Below are 16872 nucleotides of genomic sequence, written 5' to 3'. Positions count from 1 at the left end.
TTTCATCATGCTGCTTATCAGCTACTTCTACTTCATGACACAAATATCTTCTCACTCTCAAACCCTTTGGGAGAAATTACCTTTAATTAGTTCATTCTGTGTAGGTTATCCAGATACACTCTTTAATAGCAGTGCTATCACATTTATTTCCCAAGTAGCAGTAATTATGATTGAAGAGAAAAATAAAAAAGGGTTTTAGAGCCCATATTTAGACCCATTTTCCCACTCTTTTAGGCATGAGATGGTGGCTTAACACTGTTTTCTTTACCAGATTGTTTGTCAGACTGAGTTCTGGAGAAGAGCATTATGTCCCATGGAGGAGCTGGAGAGGTTTCCAGTGCTGACTGATTTGCTCTGGCACCTGATGTGCGTGCCAGCAGCCATCTCATCAGGGGGATGTGGACGTCACTGTCACCATAGAGACAGCAAGGAGGATTCAGTTTCAAAAGGTGAAGAGAAGCTGGGAATTAAGAAGGTAAGGCTGGGTCTGTCTCTCAACTCATGAAGGATTTTAAAATGATGCCATATTAAAAGGATGCCACAGTAGAGGAATGCTCTACTGCATATTTATACACATATGTAGATATGTGCATCTCAGTATTGCTACATATTCATATGTTTACATGAACTCTTTTGAATAGACTTGGGTGCAAAAGAACCCAATGAAGGTTTTTAAAATAGCCTGCTAATGTTCTGCTTATGCTCCTCCAATTAATTTTTTTTTACAGGTGGCGTAAAAAAAATACTTGAGTTCTGTTTATATTTTATTTTAAGAAGCCATAAAATACTTGCTACCTCAAGATTTTCTGTATTGTACAGAGGCTGAGTGAGCTATGATGTGTTATAAACTAATGTTGTTCGCTTCTGTTACCTTTTTGTGATCTTCTATTACCTTTTTGTGATCTTCTGTTGTGCTCTAGCAATGCTAAGGATGTAAAGCAGTGGTGAGTGTTGAAAGGCAAGGCAGAAATCAGCCATGAGTCATTGTTTAATCACATGGGACTTTTAAAGCCTGGGTCTATATTGGTCCAGAACAGCTTGCAGACCGCTCTCTGCCCACTCTTATATCAGATAAAATCATGCCTCCTGAGGGCTTACCCCATCACTTGCAGATGGGGTAATATACTCAGTAATGCATGGACTAGTTTAAACTTCAGTTTGCATGCTTATAATCCCCAGCAGGGTGCTGACCCCAAAAGGATGTTTCTCGTACCTTAGAAGCAAAAGATGACTTCACAGATATGGCTCTGAGGGGAGTGGTGACAAGGAGAGTGGTTCATCCAGCAGAGCAACAGATGAACTGCTGAGTAATGCCATATAAGCATTACTGCAGAAAGGGTGGTAGAAAGCTTATAGGGACTGATAAAAGACCTTGTCTGCACTGCTGTGCAGTGCTGGATGCCACTGGAGAGGATGGGGCTGGGTGCATATTTCTGATCTTGGGCCAGGGATGATCAAAAGAGCCCTTGAGCTCCTCTTGTCTCTGCCCAGCCCACCACAGCTCCAGTAGGAAATAGCCACAGCACAGCAGATTTTTTAACCATGATACGCTTGACTTGACAGCTGAAGGAAGTCTGGCGTGGGAGCCAAATCTATTGGCTTTGTGTCAGCTCTGGGGTATCTTTCCTGTTTTGGGAATTCCCCGCTGGGGAGGTACCACTGCTGTTTGGATCAGAGCTCAGATCTCAACCCCTGGGGCTGTCCACTCTGGGAGATGGTTTTGGCAAGGATAAGTAATTTTTGCTATTTTTAAGTCTCTTTGATTTTATAAATAGCTAAGTGACAAGTAAAATTTTGGTATTCACCCTATGGCTGAATTTTCTGCAGGGATGTTTGCATGTGTGCGTAATACCATCTGTATTTATTATTCCTATTGTTGTCGTCACTCACACGTTTTCTGCAAACAGAACAAAAGGCAGCTCCCTTTGCAGTCAGCTTATGGTCCAGCTGCTGTGCAAAGGCAGTGGAGGGCACAGAGAGCGCCTGGGGGGCACAAGGAATCCTTGAGATAACATTGCTTGGGTTTCTATTGTCAGACCTCTACAAACCATGATAATACACGTAGGCTTCATGCTAATAAGAGGCAGCTAGGGTGTATGTGAAGAACTGAACTGTCTATTTACATGCAGCTGGGGTTTGCATTTTTGGGGGTACCACTGTTGTGACATGTAGCTGGCTGGCTGACTTGTGTAACAAACTACATTTTTAACCGATTTTATCTGATGACTCCTGCAGAATCCTGTCTACCCAGATTTTAGTCATTCACCTTGACTTCTGTTTTAGGAGCCTTCTGACCAAATTGATCTTTGGTATCAATATGAAAATCTGTGCTGTTGAACTTTCAGGTTTGACTCACTTTCTGGGATCAGCTTATATCTCAGTTACGGTGCACTCTCATCATTAATCGTTCGATCATGCCTTTTAGGGAGAATAGAAATTGTGATTTTGTTAGATTCAGAATTCATCCAGTTCAGTTCCCTGTCTCCCATGGTGGTGGTCTCCAGCTGTTTTGGAGAAAAGAAAAAGAAATTCTGTGTTAGGCAGGAAGTAGATAATCTGTTATTCTCTCTAAGCTCTAGTAGAAACTTTGCTTTCTTCAACAGACAAACCATTTTCCAAGAACCTGATTACCAATTAAGATTATTACAAAGCCAGATGTTAAGAGAGGAGTTGGATACTAGCATTATCTATGGGATCTGATCCAAAAGGTTTTACTGATGTTGAAGCCACTTCTGAGTGACAGCAGAAGGAGAAGGACTGGACATAAAGATAGGCATGACATCCAGCCTAGAGCCCTGAGCTTGGCATATTCGATCAGTTGCTCCTTGACTAGAGGGGCTAATTAGACACTCCTCTGCTTGCTCGTCCCCTACAATCTGTTCTTGCCATAGCACGTATATGCTTTATCTGCTGGTAGGAGAACTGAAAACAATACCTATTCTAGTAAGCACTACCTTTTTTCCCCTGCTCTTGTAAGTGGTGTGGGTAATATAATTCCTCTGCTACATATAATACCCCTTCTATAATGCTTCTCACTTGACAGCATGTGTGGTCAAGACCTTCATCTGGAAATTATATAGTAACAACATATTTTTTCTTACTTCCTACAGCAGAAATATTTATATGCACCAGGTTTATATCGTAGTCTTACGAGATAGTACAAGAAGTAAAGGAACTGCAGCTATCCTGTTTGTGGTATTATTCTGCAATATTTTCACTTCTTCATAAGATTTCCTGAGGTTTTCTTTGGCTCAGGCTGTTATGACTGGCTACAGTTGTGTTTTTGCTTTGAGGATAAGGGAGTTCTTGTCTGCCATCATGCCATTGGGTTTGTTGGCATATAGTTAATTTACCAATTTGTGTTGAAAAGGTAAGCCAAAGATAATGTGATAGTGATGCTGGGCATGATTTCAGAATATAGAAATGTTTACTCACTGTCAGCATCTAAGGTGATCACAGTGATTATTGCCCCAAATTAGATATCACTTCCTTTCTACACACTTCCATACGACAGGTTGTACGCTTGGGTTTTTCCAATTGCCTCTGAGTTCAATTCTTCAAAGATACTTAAGATACTTACAAGACTGTTTATTTTCAGCTATGCTCATTCTATAAGAGGATGAAAGAGACAAAATAACTGTTCTGAGTGCTTGGTATTATCGTGAGGGTATACAATCTCTTTTTACATGAATCAGTGGACTTTGGGGAGTTTTCCAAGTGTGTCTAAACCCTGCTGTCTGTTGGTCTTTCTCTCAGATTGGGCCCCAGCCAGCAAGGATAAATTTGCAGGCAACCCAGCCAGGATTTTTCCATGTGATAAAGGGAAAATGATGAAGAACTCTAAGCTCTGAACAGATGACTCAGTGTTTCTGGTGCTGTGTTAGACCTATCACTGTATCCATTGCAGAGGCACGCAGTCCACACCCAATTTCATCCTCTGCCCACACACAAATGTGTCATCTATCTGTGCATGACTGAAGTGCTCATATCAGACACATTTACCTGCCAAAATTGTGGGAACAGTCCTAAAAGGTTATCTGCTCCCAGCTCTTCAAATATTTCTCTCCTCTCCGATCATTCTGTCCCCTCTTTGAAGTTGTTTCATCATCTGGGGGGTCCACTCGTGCACGTAGGTGCATATGGAAAAATTGTATTTGAAAAGCCATTTGTGAGTCATGTCAGTCTAAGGAAAACTAGTGCAAGGGACCCAGTAAGCTAAAACAATATAGGGAATAGAAATGGATCATCTTGCTTATTTTAGATATAAATATTTTCTCTTAATGCCAAGTATTCCATGAAAAGATTAGTTTGGATTAGTGTAATTGATAAAGGAATATGCTCTTTGTTTCCAGGAATAGCAGAGGATTAAAATGTGGATGTATCTGTCATCCATAAGCAAGTCATGCTAGAATAAGTACAATTTTATGAAACTTAGTGCTATGAAATTCATTCATGTTCACCACACTGTGTAAGAGAGTCTGTGATATCATCCAACTAATATGAAAAAATTACTTTCTAAGCTAAAGATATGTGGACAGGTATGTCTTATGGTTTTATATTAAACTTACAAATATATAAGAGATGTAACTGTCCATGGCCTTGGTCAAGACTTTAGCATATGCTTGTGTGTATCTCTGAGATAAGGAACTCTAAGCAGGGTTCTCTTTTTTTTTTTTTTTTTTAAGTATAAGGCCCCCAAGCCATCTTTCAGAGCACAGGACATCCAGAGTTTCCTTAGGCAAAATATAATGAGCTTTTGTCTCAAGTGGAACCTGAGGCATGGTTCATGACAAGGTGGTTTCTAAGCTACCCTTGCTAGAAGAGAAAGAGGAGATGTGATCTCCCATCTGGGAAGAGTTGTTCTAGGTGTTGCTCACAGACCGATTGCTTTCTAATGCTAAACAGCCTGGAGATGGAGGAAAGGGAGATTTCTTCTGTGGAGCCATGAAAATAGGGGAATAGAAATGGAGGGAAAATCAGTTTCCCTATTCTCCTTTACCCCTCAGAGGACTAGGGGATCAATGCCTTCTGAGGAAGGGATACATAGGGGCATTGTATAAGACCAAGATTTAGAGCAGGTATTAAATTTCTCTTGGTTCACGTTCCTTTATCTGTCAGTCCCACGAATTCCCAAAGTAAATTGAAACCAGAAGATTTCGGAGTCCTACTTCTGAATCGAGTCATGGCTGATTCACATCCTGCCTTACCTGACATTGCACAAATGATCCAGAGAAAACAGCGTGATATGACTGCTCTGTGGTAATTTAAATGAGAAGGATGGTTGCTGGCATGCATTTCTCAACATGTGGTACAGCAAAATACTTTTTTTTTCAAAACTACCAGCAACGGCCATTGCAGAACAAAGAAGGCACAGGCATTAATCTGGGATAATGACGGACAAGAGGTAGAAGGAGGACCTGAGAAGATTTGAGTCTTCTAACATGTGACAATTTTTACTGGAAAACCAGGAGCACAGGTTTGACTAGTTCCCAAATGAGTCAATTTTTTGGCTAGTATTTGAGAAACAACTTACAGTATTAATGGCAACAGTACAAAGGAAAGAGAAAGATCTTTATCCTTCATTTTCACTTTGGCTTTAGTTAACTTTTATATATAAAAATATTTAAATATAACTCTGTAAACACACTCTGTGTTGTTAGTCTCTTAGTTGAAATACAATTGCATAGGACCAGGAACAAGTAGGAGCAAAGTATTGATTCTGCAAGTGACAAGTGGCGTTCCTCAAGGGTTGGTGTTGGGACCAGCACTGTTAAATATTTTTATTGGCCCCATGGGTAATGGGATTGAGGGCACTCTCAGCAGGTTTGCCAATGGCACCAAACTCTGTAGTGTGGTTGACACGTTGGAAGGAAGGGATGCCATCCAGAGTGACCTTGACTTGAAAATCTTGACAGATGGCCCGGTGCAAACCTCATGAAGTTCGACAAGGCTGAGTATCAGGTCCTGCAGTTGCATCAGGACACTCCCAAGCACAAATATGGGCTGGGTGGAAAATGCATCGAGAGCAGCCCTAAGGAGAAGGACTTAGAGGTGTTGTTGGCAAGAAGCTCAAACATGACTGAACAATGTGTTTTCACAGCCCAGAAGACCAACAGCATCCTGGGCTACATCAGAAGAAGCGTGACCAGCTGGTCAAGGGAGGGGATTCTACCCCTCTACTCAGCTCTCATGACACCAACCTGGTTACTGTGTCCAATTCTGGGCCCCCCAATATAAGAAAGGACCTGTTGGAGTGAGTCCAGATGAGGGCCATGAAGATGATCAGAGGGCTGGAGCACCTCTCCTATGAAGACAGGCTGAAAGCATTGGAGTTGTTCAGCCTGGAGAAGAGAGGGCTCTGGGGAGACCTTAGAGCAGCCTTCCAGTTCCCGAAGAGGCCCACAGGAGAGCTGGAAGGCACTTTTTACAAAGGGTTGTGGTGATAGGAGAAGAGGAAATGGCTTTAAACTGAAAGAAGGTGGATTTAGATTAGATATCAGAAATAAATTCTTTACTGACATTGAGGTGAGGCACTGGAACAGGTTTCCCAGAGCAGTTGTGGATGCTCCGTCACTGAGAGTGTTCAAGGCCAGGTTGGACAGGGCTTTGAGCAACCTGATCTAATTGAGGGTGTCCCTGCCCATGGCAGTGGGGATGGAACTAGATAATCTTTAAGGTCCCTTCCAACCCAAAACATTCTATAATTTTTTGAAATGCAAACAGAGGTTTAACTCAACATGGTGTTATGGGATAATCATTACTAGCAGCCTGTGATGTTTGGGGTTTGAAGTACACTCTCTTGAATTGTACAATTGCTGGGAGAAAATGCATTAAAAAAAAAAGTCAAAAAGTTTTCCCCACAAATCAGAGACTTATCCTCTATGAGTATGGAATGATGTAGCTCTACTGAAAAATGTGGGTAACAGCCTATGGAGGCTGAAGACCTGGCACAAGATCCCTCTCAACATCCACTTGTTTTCCTCCTGTCACCTACAACTTCTTCATGTAAGAACATGAAAATTTACTGCTGATACAAAGCCCTATCTGATTGGGTTTCATATGGCCTCCCTTTTTATATCCATGATCGTGCAACATGTTTCACACCCACACATTATTTCTCAATTTCCTTCACTGCCCCTTTCAAATATCCTTGTGTTATATAAAGCAGCTGCTTGTGTTTAGTAACTTTCTGCACCTGTAGTGATGTTGGTCTAGGACACTGCAGTAGATCTTCCTCACTTGGGCATGCTGAGATACAAACTGTGCCCCTGGGCTCAGTGCTGGAAAGTGTTCAGTGTATTCAGTATATGCAGTAGCATGATTTGCAGATGGTGTGAAGGAAGCTGCTCTCGAGGCATCTTGTCAGCGTCAAGACTGAACATTCATGGTCCAACCTGAAGCAAATTCTTTGACACCCTGGTATGAAACCAGCTTGTCCCTGTTGCCTGTGTGCCAAAGGAAGCTGTTTCTTAGTGGATGAATAGGGTATGAAGTATAGACTTCACATGGAGACTCATGTAATTACCTTGCATGTTTCAGGAGAATGGGGACTGCGTGTTCCTGGTCAGCTTGCACCCAGATGGGAGCTTATAGGTTGAGATTTTTTTGAAGGATGCCAGATAGGTTCTCTCTTCATTGTAACTACAGAAAAGATTTTATATTGCTGAAACTCTTTAGGTTACTTCCCTTCTCATCTCAAATTTAATTTCTAAAAATACCTTTCCCTCAGCACAGGAAACCAATGACTCCAGCAGTTGGGCTCAGGTGCAAGGATGGTGCTGTGAGGGACAACTCAGATCCTGTGCTGAGCCAATTATGCTGGGGTAGAGCTTTCCTTTTCTTTCCTGCACCTTTTCCCTACACTGTCAAAGCAGGTTATCCTCCAGGGAATGGCTTTAGTGCAAGGATGCATTCCCAGTGGTTATTTCAAAATCTAGTCTCTGATTCAGGCATGACAGACTCTAAGGGTTTGAAACAAGTCCCCCACTCTGGACAGCTTGACCTAGACTTTCCCAGTTTGTATACTCATGCTGTCCACTAATCTTATCAGTTAAGCTTGGGGACATGTCCAAGATTACACAGTGAACCTGAATCAAAGGCAAGAAGTGAATTTGGTCCAAGTAGAATATCTCAGTTCCTGAAATGTACCACCTTCCTGTGATTTTTCTCCCTGGGGAAGGGAGAGGAGGAAAAACAAAACATTAGTGCTTTTAACACACTGAATGTTGGCATATGCTTTGTTGTGGGATACATGGGGTGGTGAATCTGGGTCCATCTTTTTGTTAAGGTGAACCCATCTTTGAACTCTTTATTAAAGACTACAAAGTGGTTATAACTCTCGTAAGAGGACAAAACAAATACCTGCTGTTTTTGCTGATGGAATGACCAAGAAGACTCTTGTTTCTGAGCTGTCTTGTTGTTTTTCTGTACCGCTGTTATTGTAAATGTCTGATGGAAAAAAAGGAGTCAATATAGTGAAGCGTCATTGTTAGCATCATAAAACCATGACCTTAAAGACTTGACATACTTTCCTTCCATGCAAAAATATGGACTTCAGAATCTCTAGCCAAATACCATAGATAGGTCTGGTTTGTTGGCATTTAGGGCAGGATAAAGTTCTAGGAAGTTTATAGTGTGCTACTGAGGGCCAGTACTAGTATGATATTTATTGCTGTCTCAGAGAAGTTGTCATGATTCAGTACAAGGGAAATAAATAAGCTCTCAAAGTTAAAGGCAAGCTTTAATGCCTAGATTTTCCTTACGTGCTGGTTTTGGCTGGAGTAGAGTCAATTTTCTTCACAGTGGCTAGTATAGGGCTGTGGTTTGGATTTGTGCTGAACACAGTGATGATAATATAGAGATGATTTTGTTATTGCTGAGAGGTGTTTGCATAGAGCCAAGGCCTTTTCTGCTTTTTGTACTGCCATGTTGGCAAGGAGACTGAGGATGCATGGAAAGTTGGGAGGAGACACAGCCAGGACAGCTGACCCCAGCAGACCAAAGGAATATTCCATACCGTAGGATATCATGCTCAGTATGTAAAGTTGGGGGGAAGAAGGAGGCTGGAGGGGATGTTTGGAGTGATGGTATTTGTCTTCCCAAGTAACCATTATGTGTGATGGGCCTTGCTCTTCTGGAGTTGGCTGAACAGCTTTTTGCCCATGGGAAGCAGCGAACTCCTTTTTGCTTTGCTTGTGTGTGCAGCTTTTGCTTTGCCTATTAAACTGTCTTTATCTGAACCCATTAGTTTTCTGGCTTTTACCCTTCCAATTCTCTCCCTGATCCTACTGGTGGGGAAGTGAGTGAGCAGCTGCGTGGGCCTTGGCTGCTGACTGGGGTTAAAGCACGACACCTTATTATTCACATAAACTGACATTCACAAGCTGTTCATCTGATACAGTTATGTGGCTGAAGGAATTGTGTATGGCCAGGCAGTTAGAGGATGGGCTCCATGTTATATTCAGCCCATAGTTCTGCAGTCATGCTATTGCAGAAGACTTTTGGGATCTTACAGAGTACTGCTGGATTTTGCCAGAGGAGTGGCTTGCCCACACACAGCTTACTGCAGCATAAACTCCTGTAATCATCTTTGTTTTGTTTTCTGTGGTGTCGATTAACTGAAACACCCAATAACCAGTTGGAAGAATGGATGTGAAAGATCCATCAGCTTCACTCATTCAACAGATGAAGATATTTCCTAATCCAGCTCTCCATTGCTCTGGAAGCATCTACAAAACCTCTTGAAAGACAAGATTTTACATTCTTAATTCAGACATTAGAAAAGGGGGGAAGGAGGGAAGGGGAAAAAAAGGAATCTTAAGAAAGAAGACGCCTTGCTTTTTCAGCTTAAAGATTACCTTCACCAAAGTATAAAGTATTAAAAGTAACTATCCAAAGGCTCAAACTTAACCTATGAGCATATCAATAACTTCAAAATCAAATGTCATTCCTTTGTGATTCATGAGTCAAAAATGAAAAATAATTAATCCACCTATTCTGAGACAAAGAGCCTCTTGTAATACAATTTCCAATTGCAACATGCTAAGTCTTGACTAGGAAGAGCACATCAGTGAGCCAGGGCCTGAAAGGGGCGTTTTAAGCACTATATTTTACGTTTTAGTACTACCACCTTTCTGTGAGGTCTCAAGTACAGAGGAAAACCATGGGTTTTGGTCAAATGGAATGAAATGGAAGATCTGCTCAAGGTTTCTTCCAAGTTCTGATTTGATGAGGTGTGGTGGCACTGTGCATAATCATCTACTTGCTTGCAGATCACAGCTGTGTTAACCCTTTCAACAATCTTCTGAAGTTTGAACCTACGACAGTTTAACATAACCTTATACAAATTGTCATTTAGTTTTGGTGTTAACAGTTTAGGAGGTGAATTGACTTTATAGGGGTGGAAGTAAACCAGAGATGTTTATTTTAATATTTTCAGCTATCATGAGAAAAACCCACAAGAAAGTGTCACCTAAAATAAACATGCTATATAAGTAATTCTTGTCAATCATTGTCCAACCTATCCTCTGTGTTAGTATTGGTACTTCACAAAGGTCACTTCTGCAGTTTCTACCAGCTTCTATGGATTTCCTGAGATTTCTAGTTGTCCCTACTTTTTGAATGGGACTTGTGTAGTGTTGACAGCATACTCTAAAGTTTTTCAGACCTAACAGTAGTCTTCTCATTGATTCCAGTGGGCTCCATACATCATTTGACTTCTGCACAGCATCATATAGTCTGTGCTGGAACCATCTGCATTGACAAAATCAGTCTGATCTAAAAAGTTGCTACTTATTAATAGCTGGATGTTAATACTACTCCACTAAGCAATCTGTGACCCCCATTGTGGTATGTATTAAACCAGGCCAGCACGGGTTTCATTTGAAGCAAAAGCAGTAGCAAATTGCCGCTGGTAAGAATTTTTCATCTGTCAATTATAATTTTTTTGATTCTGTTAAATAGCTAATCCCCAGTCAGTAAATGAACAGGAATGAATTAGGGTGACAAGAAAGCATATATGATCTCATGTTATAGCAGCACCCTATTTAACTTTGTCTTAAGTCTGCTGTTAACATTTGCATGAGCGAGCCCTCTGCTATTTAGGGTAGAAAAAAATCATGCTGAAATTTCTGGTGGAAAAGAACTTAGTATTTGAGCTATCTTATGTACATTTCAGTGCTTTTAGTTTTTAGAGTGTGACTGACCAACAAGTAAGTATCTGAAACTGCTTTCACCTACAGCAAATAAATATCTGAAGCTGCTTTCATCTTCAGCAAATGAGAAACAGTTCTCTCAAGTCAGGGAAATTATACCAACCTGAAATCACTGAAGAGATACTAGAATGAGCTCCTTACCTCCTTAATTTGATATTTGAGGAAGGGAGTGAGGGAGGGAGGAAGGAAGGATGAGTGATCAGAAAAAATGAAGTGCAATCATGTCTTTTAGTTCTGTAGAAATTTTCACACATTCTCTTACTACAAATGTTCTCAGTTGGAAGTGAGTTTATGTGTTCTTCTGTTGCGTTCAATAAAGTAATTAATGTGAAAATAAAGTGTATTTTTCAGGATTGAGACATGTAAATTACAGATCTACTTCTCATTTAATGTCTTCCACTTAATATGTAATATGTTTTTAAATTATCATAATTGTCCAACCCAAACCCTAACTAGGCAATCAATGAACCTGTAGACTGTAGTGTCTCAAATGAGTAAATTACATGCTTTAAATCCTTTTCTGAAGTAGTGAAAAATGCAACATTAAAAGCTATTTTTCAATAGGGTGTGACCCAAACTAGCAAAAACCAAGAAATCCAAATGTCACTCATTCTCCTAACAAAGCAAGTGATGGTCAGAAAACAGTTTCTTCTGGTTCAGTGTACCTACTTCTCAAGTGAAACTGGCTCTTCCAAGACGAACTATCAAAATGTAAGTACATCACTACAGCCTCAAAAAACTTTTGATTACCCTGTGTGGAAAGGAAAATTCATCGCTTTTTAGCTTTCAGACTGTCCCAGCCCAAAACTGAACAAACTTGCTGTAGGGCAGCAAGTTGTACGCCAGTGGGTGAGAAACAAACAGGGCTTCCCCACTGTTCTCCAAGGCAGTGAACAGGTGAGAAGACACATTATGTGTGGACATCCTCTCTGGAGACAGGCTGGACTGCTGCACATGGTAGTATGTCTCCTTTCTGGTTCTAAATCCTCAAGTCTTTGCTGCATGATACCTCAGTGAAGTTTTTTTTTTGTTTGTTCATTTGTTTGTTTTTTCTTTTTAATTAGCTATACCTATTGCAATAAGGAATTGCTAGTACACTCTGTTCTAGGTCTCACACTGTTAATCAGTGCAGTTTTTCGCTTTGTTCTGCTGATGGAGGAACATAAATATTTTTCTTAGTTTATGGGACTGACAGTGAAATTTAATGTCGTTATGGGGGTCTAGTTTCAGCATATACTTTCTATAATGGGAAAGCTCACTTAAGGATAATCTTTTTCCTTGACGAAGTTTGTTGTGCCCTGGTTGTGGTGGCACAGCTACGTGCAGGACCAATGAAGTGGTTCAAGGTAAATAATAAAAAAGGAAAGTGTTTTGGGGACAGGTATTTTTAACCTGGCTTAGATCTACAGTGATATCAGCCCAATGAGATGGCAGTGAAGCTGCAGCCCAGGGACAGGAATGAATGGCTGGAGAGAAGAAGGGGGCAAAGGGCAGAAACTTATTAAGCTGCTGTGTCACCAAGGAGAACCTGTCAAGGTATTGCTGCTGACTCTTCTACTGTATCAGAGAAAGTCATGCAGAGAGTGTCTCAGTTTTACAGCTACTCCATTGGTTAGAAACCAGCTGTGGGCCTCTTGGACATACTGTTTATCCCAAAATGCAGGAATTTGGAAGAAGTCATGTTTGACTATTCTTTGCTTGCTCAAGGTCCTGAGGTAGCTGTTTTTTAGATGTTGTAAATGAAACATTGCTAGCATTTATTTCAAAGGGAGATTTGGTCCAAGAATTGAAATCTTGGAGTCAGAATTCCAATTGCTAAAACATGCCAAGCATGCTATTATTGACTGAAAACTAATGGAAACCACTACAGACTTCAGACTGGGTGTGTCTGAGTCTTATCAGCTAACTAGATCTTAAAAACCAAGCTGCAACTCTGTTTGCTTATTAGTAAAAATATGTCTTTATAGAACTGCCATTTCTAATTAGTAGTATGTGGTATGTAAACAGTGTTATTAAGTCCGTATCTATTTTGTGTCACTTTCTCAGTTATAAACACTATTACCTCAGTTTCCCTTCATTTGTACTTGGTGGTTATGTCTTGTACCTGACAGAGGACTGCGCTCACTGGGTTGGATATATTGATGTACATCTATAGTCAATGTTAGCTGGCACGCTGAGTGATATAAGGAGGAGTAATGTATGAACAAGTAGCCTATGTTGTTTCGTGCTGACACGTCTATGACACTAATCCAGAAACTCATGCCAGAGGCAAGCCAAACCACTAGAGGTATTCCTTCTGGGACTGCTCATATGGTATGATTTCTGTCTCTTTGACTGAAAGAAAACTCTACTGGTCAGTAACAGTATTGATATCTGAAGTGGTATGTATGTAACAAGTATATCTTTTACAAGATGCATTTTCTTGTATTTTCCAGTGTATCCTTGTTTATATTCTTGCTTAATTCAGGGAGGAGATCCTTTAACATTACACTTTTATGAATATATTTGAAATTTTGATATGTGACTAATAAACAACAAAACTGAATTTTTCCTAGTGCAGATCACCTGAGCTATTTGCAGGGAAACTTTCTCAGAAAACTATGCTCCAGTAATTGTAGGCAGATTCCACAAAGGGATTCCCTAATTTCTGATTGTTTTACTTTTCTTTGTAGTAGTAGTAGAAACCAGAAAACGAATGGTAGAAGTTCATGAGGAAGTGCTAAAATCTATAGCTAGTAAAAAGTGAAGTCACAAAATTAACTATTTGCTCCCTGAAAATAAATTAGGGAGGAAACTTTAAAACACTTTTAAGAAGAAGTTGGGGCTGTTGTCACAAATATTTACTGATGGTATATTCTACTTAGATTTTTTTATTTACCTTTGCAAATGATGTCTCCATAGATACTACAATGTCGTTTTTTGCACAAGCAAAATCATTCACTGGTTTTGTCTCTAAAGCGCATATATGTATATATATATATATTAGGATTTCATGTACAGCTCAGTACCTCCATCTAACATTCTGCTGTAATGTGAAGGCCATGTTATTTAAGAATTACAAGTCATAAGACTTGCTGTAATGAAAAAAACCTTTTTTATTTGCTGGTTAAGAACTGGAATGTGGTTGGGAAGGGAGAAGCAAGGACAGTGACAGTGCTGAGGTTCCTGGTATCATGATGTTGCATCCAGAGGGGTCTGTAGAAATTCACCATGGCTGCTAGAGTCACGGGGGTAATGAGGAACATTATTGTGCCTGTTTTGCAAGAGGAAAACTGGAGGAAAAAGAGATTTAGGCTTGACGATGACCATGAGGAGCATGATTTTCTTGCTGTGCTCAATTCCCCAATCCCGCTGCCTGCTACCGTCTTGATCTGAGCTGTTTCCAAGCTTTGCAGTGGGCATCTGTGCAAAAAAAAAAAAAAAAGAAAACAAAAAAACCTGGCAAGAAAGAGTGGAAGTTTGTCATCCCATTCTGGAAAGCCTTTTGTCCAGGCTGGGGCTGGTTTTGCTCCTTTCCCAGTACTGTCAGATGATGATCACTAAAAATTTCAATACTCTCAAACATGAGCCCTGGGACTTCATCAGGAGATGATTATCCATAAGCAGCTCTGAAGCTAGACTCTGAAGTGTGTGGTGCTTTCAATTTGGTGGGAATGGGAATATTGGAATGGTGACACAGAAACTAAAATTTGGTATTTGCAACTTCCACAGGAATTACCAGCATGACATGATGTACTGGTTTTGGCTGAGATTAAATTTCATTATAGTAACTTTTATGGGGCTATATTTTGGGTTTGTGATAGGAGTGTTGATAACCGGGATGTTTTATCTATTGGTGAGCTGTGCTTACAGAGTGTCAAGACCTTCTCTGCTTCTCACACCACCCCATCAGTGAGTGGGCTGGGGCTATGCAAGAGGTTAGGAGGGGAAAGAGTTGGAACAGCTGACCCCAGCTGATCAAAGGAATATTCCATAACATATGGTGTCATGTCCAGCAATAAAACTGAAGTGAGGGGTGTGGGTGAAAGCCACTTGGGGACTGGCTGGATATCAGTCAGTTGGTGGTGAGCAATTGTTTTCTTTTGCATCACTTTTTTCTTGTGGTTTCATTCCTCTCCCTCTCCTTCCCCACCTCCCCCCGCCCCTCCCCCCCCGCTTTTTTTTTTTGTTCCTTCTTTAAAAAAATAAATTCTGGCAGCCCAGGATATCAACTGTATCTTGGGCTGCATCAAACGAGGCATGACCAGCAGGTCACTGGAAGTGATTCTGCCCCTCTATTCTACTCTCATAAGACCCCGCCTGGACTGCTGCATCCAGCTCTGGAGACCTAAGCACAGAAGGACACTGGCCTGTTGGATCAAGTCCAGAGGCGGGTCACCAAGATGATTAGAGCAATGGAGCACCTCTCTTATGAGGAAAGGCTGAGAGAATTGAGTTTGTTCAGCCTGGAAAAGAGAAGGCTTCAAGGTGTTCTATCTGCAACTTTCCAGTACCTGAAGAGACTCTAGAAGAAAGATGGAGAGAGACTATTTACAAGAGCATGTAGTGACAGGACAAATGGGAATGGCTTCAAACTGAAGTAGAGTAGGTTTAGATTAGGTATTAAAAAGAAATTCTTTACTCTGAGGGTGGTGAGACGCTGAAACAGGTTGCACAAAGAAGCTGTGGATCCCCCATCCCTGCAAGTGTTCAAGGCCAGGTTGGATGGGGCTCTGAGCAACCTAGTCTAGGAAAAGCGTCCCTGTCCATGGCAGGGGGATTGAAACTAGAGGATCTTTAAAGATCCTTCCAACCCAAAACATTTTATGATTTCAAACTGTCTGTATCTGAGTTTTTGTACTTTTACCCTCCTGATTCTCTCCCCTATTCCACTGGAAGAGAGAGTGAGTGAGCAGGCAAGTGATGCTTAGCTGCCTACTGAGGTTTATCAATAGAAAAATCATGTATCTATCTATTTTTTCAGGCACACAGAAAAAAGCTAGGAACATCACAACCTATCAAATAATTGAATGTGATCTTAATTTTGAGTGTGTTAATGATCTTTATAAAGACATATTTGCAGTAAGCTTCTTACTTTTTAAATTAAAAAAAAAAATAAAAAAAGGGAAAGTATAGAATGGATCTGAGGTTACTTTGAAGGACCTGCTCCCAAAATTGATGATGAAAGAAGGATAAGCACAGTGCTTGTGTCTTCAAAGGTCAGTCCTGCTGAATTTAAGTGACTGATGGATTCTCTGCACTGGAGGTGCAATTTTCCCCTGAAGAAATACTTCTTAAAGACCAGTGCTGACTACCTGGTATTTATGAGAGAGTCCAAAGGGAATTACAAATAGGTTGTTAGGGTTATCATTTACTCAGTGGTTTCTGCTGATATTGTAGCACAGAGATCCCACAGCACTGCTTCTTATCATGTGATAAATTGCGTACCAGGTGAAGGTGAGAAAGGAGCGAAGACAGCCACCATGATGACAGACTGTTGCTTTGCTACTTCTGCTATGAACCTGGTATTTCTCTGCCAGCAATCACCATCACCTTAACTGAGCCTGGCATTGCTTTCCTTGGTCAGCGATAATGTGCCTGTGCCTTTGGGTGTACTTTAAGGAGATGCTGGGTACGTGGTTACAAACAGGACAGTTTTTCCCCTCTGCGTACCAGCATG

The 16872-nt window shown here is 40.8% G+C and overlaps 1 protein-coding gene across 4 annotated transcripts in view; it reads left to right on the top strand.

Moving 5' to 3' along the window:
• The first annotated feature begins 429 nt into the window (after positions 1–429).
• LOC108494298 overlaps positions 430–16872 on the top strand; it is a 192121-nt gene continuing 175678 nt past the window's right edge. For all 4 annotated transcript variants that reach the window (XR_001873808.1, XM_017808657.1, XM_017808656.1 and 1 more), the window contains exon 1: positions 430–475. The gene's annotated coding sequence lies outside the window, so the exon portion shown is untranslated. The remainder of the gene's footprint in view (positions 476–16872) is intronic.

Source organism: Lepidothrix coronata, unplaced genomic scaffold, assembly GCF_001604755.1.
Source record: "Lepidothrix coronata isolate B3197 unplaced genomic scaffold, Lepidothrix_coronata-1.0 Scaffold23, whole genome shotgun sequence".
Taxonomy (NCBI): domain Eukaryota; kingdom Metazoa; phylum Chordata; class Aves; order Passeriformes; family Pipridae; genus Lepidothrix; species Lepidothrix coronata.
The sequence above is the reverse complement of the archived record's forward strand: the minus strand, read 5'-3'. Positions and strand labels throughout refer to the sequence as shown.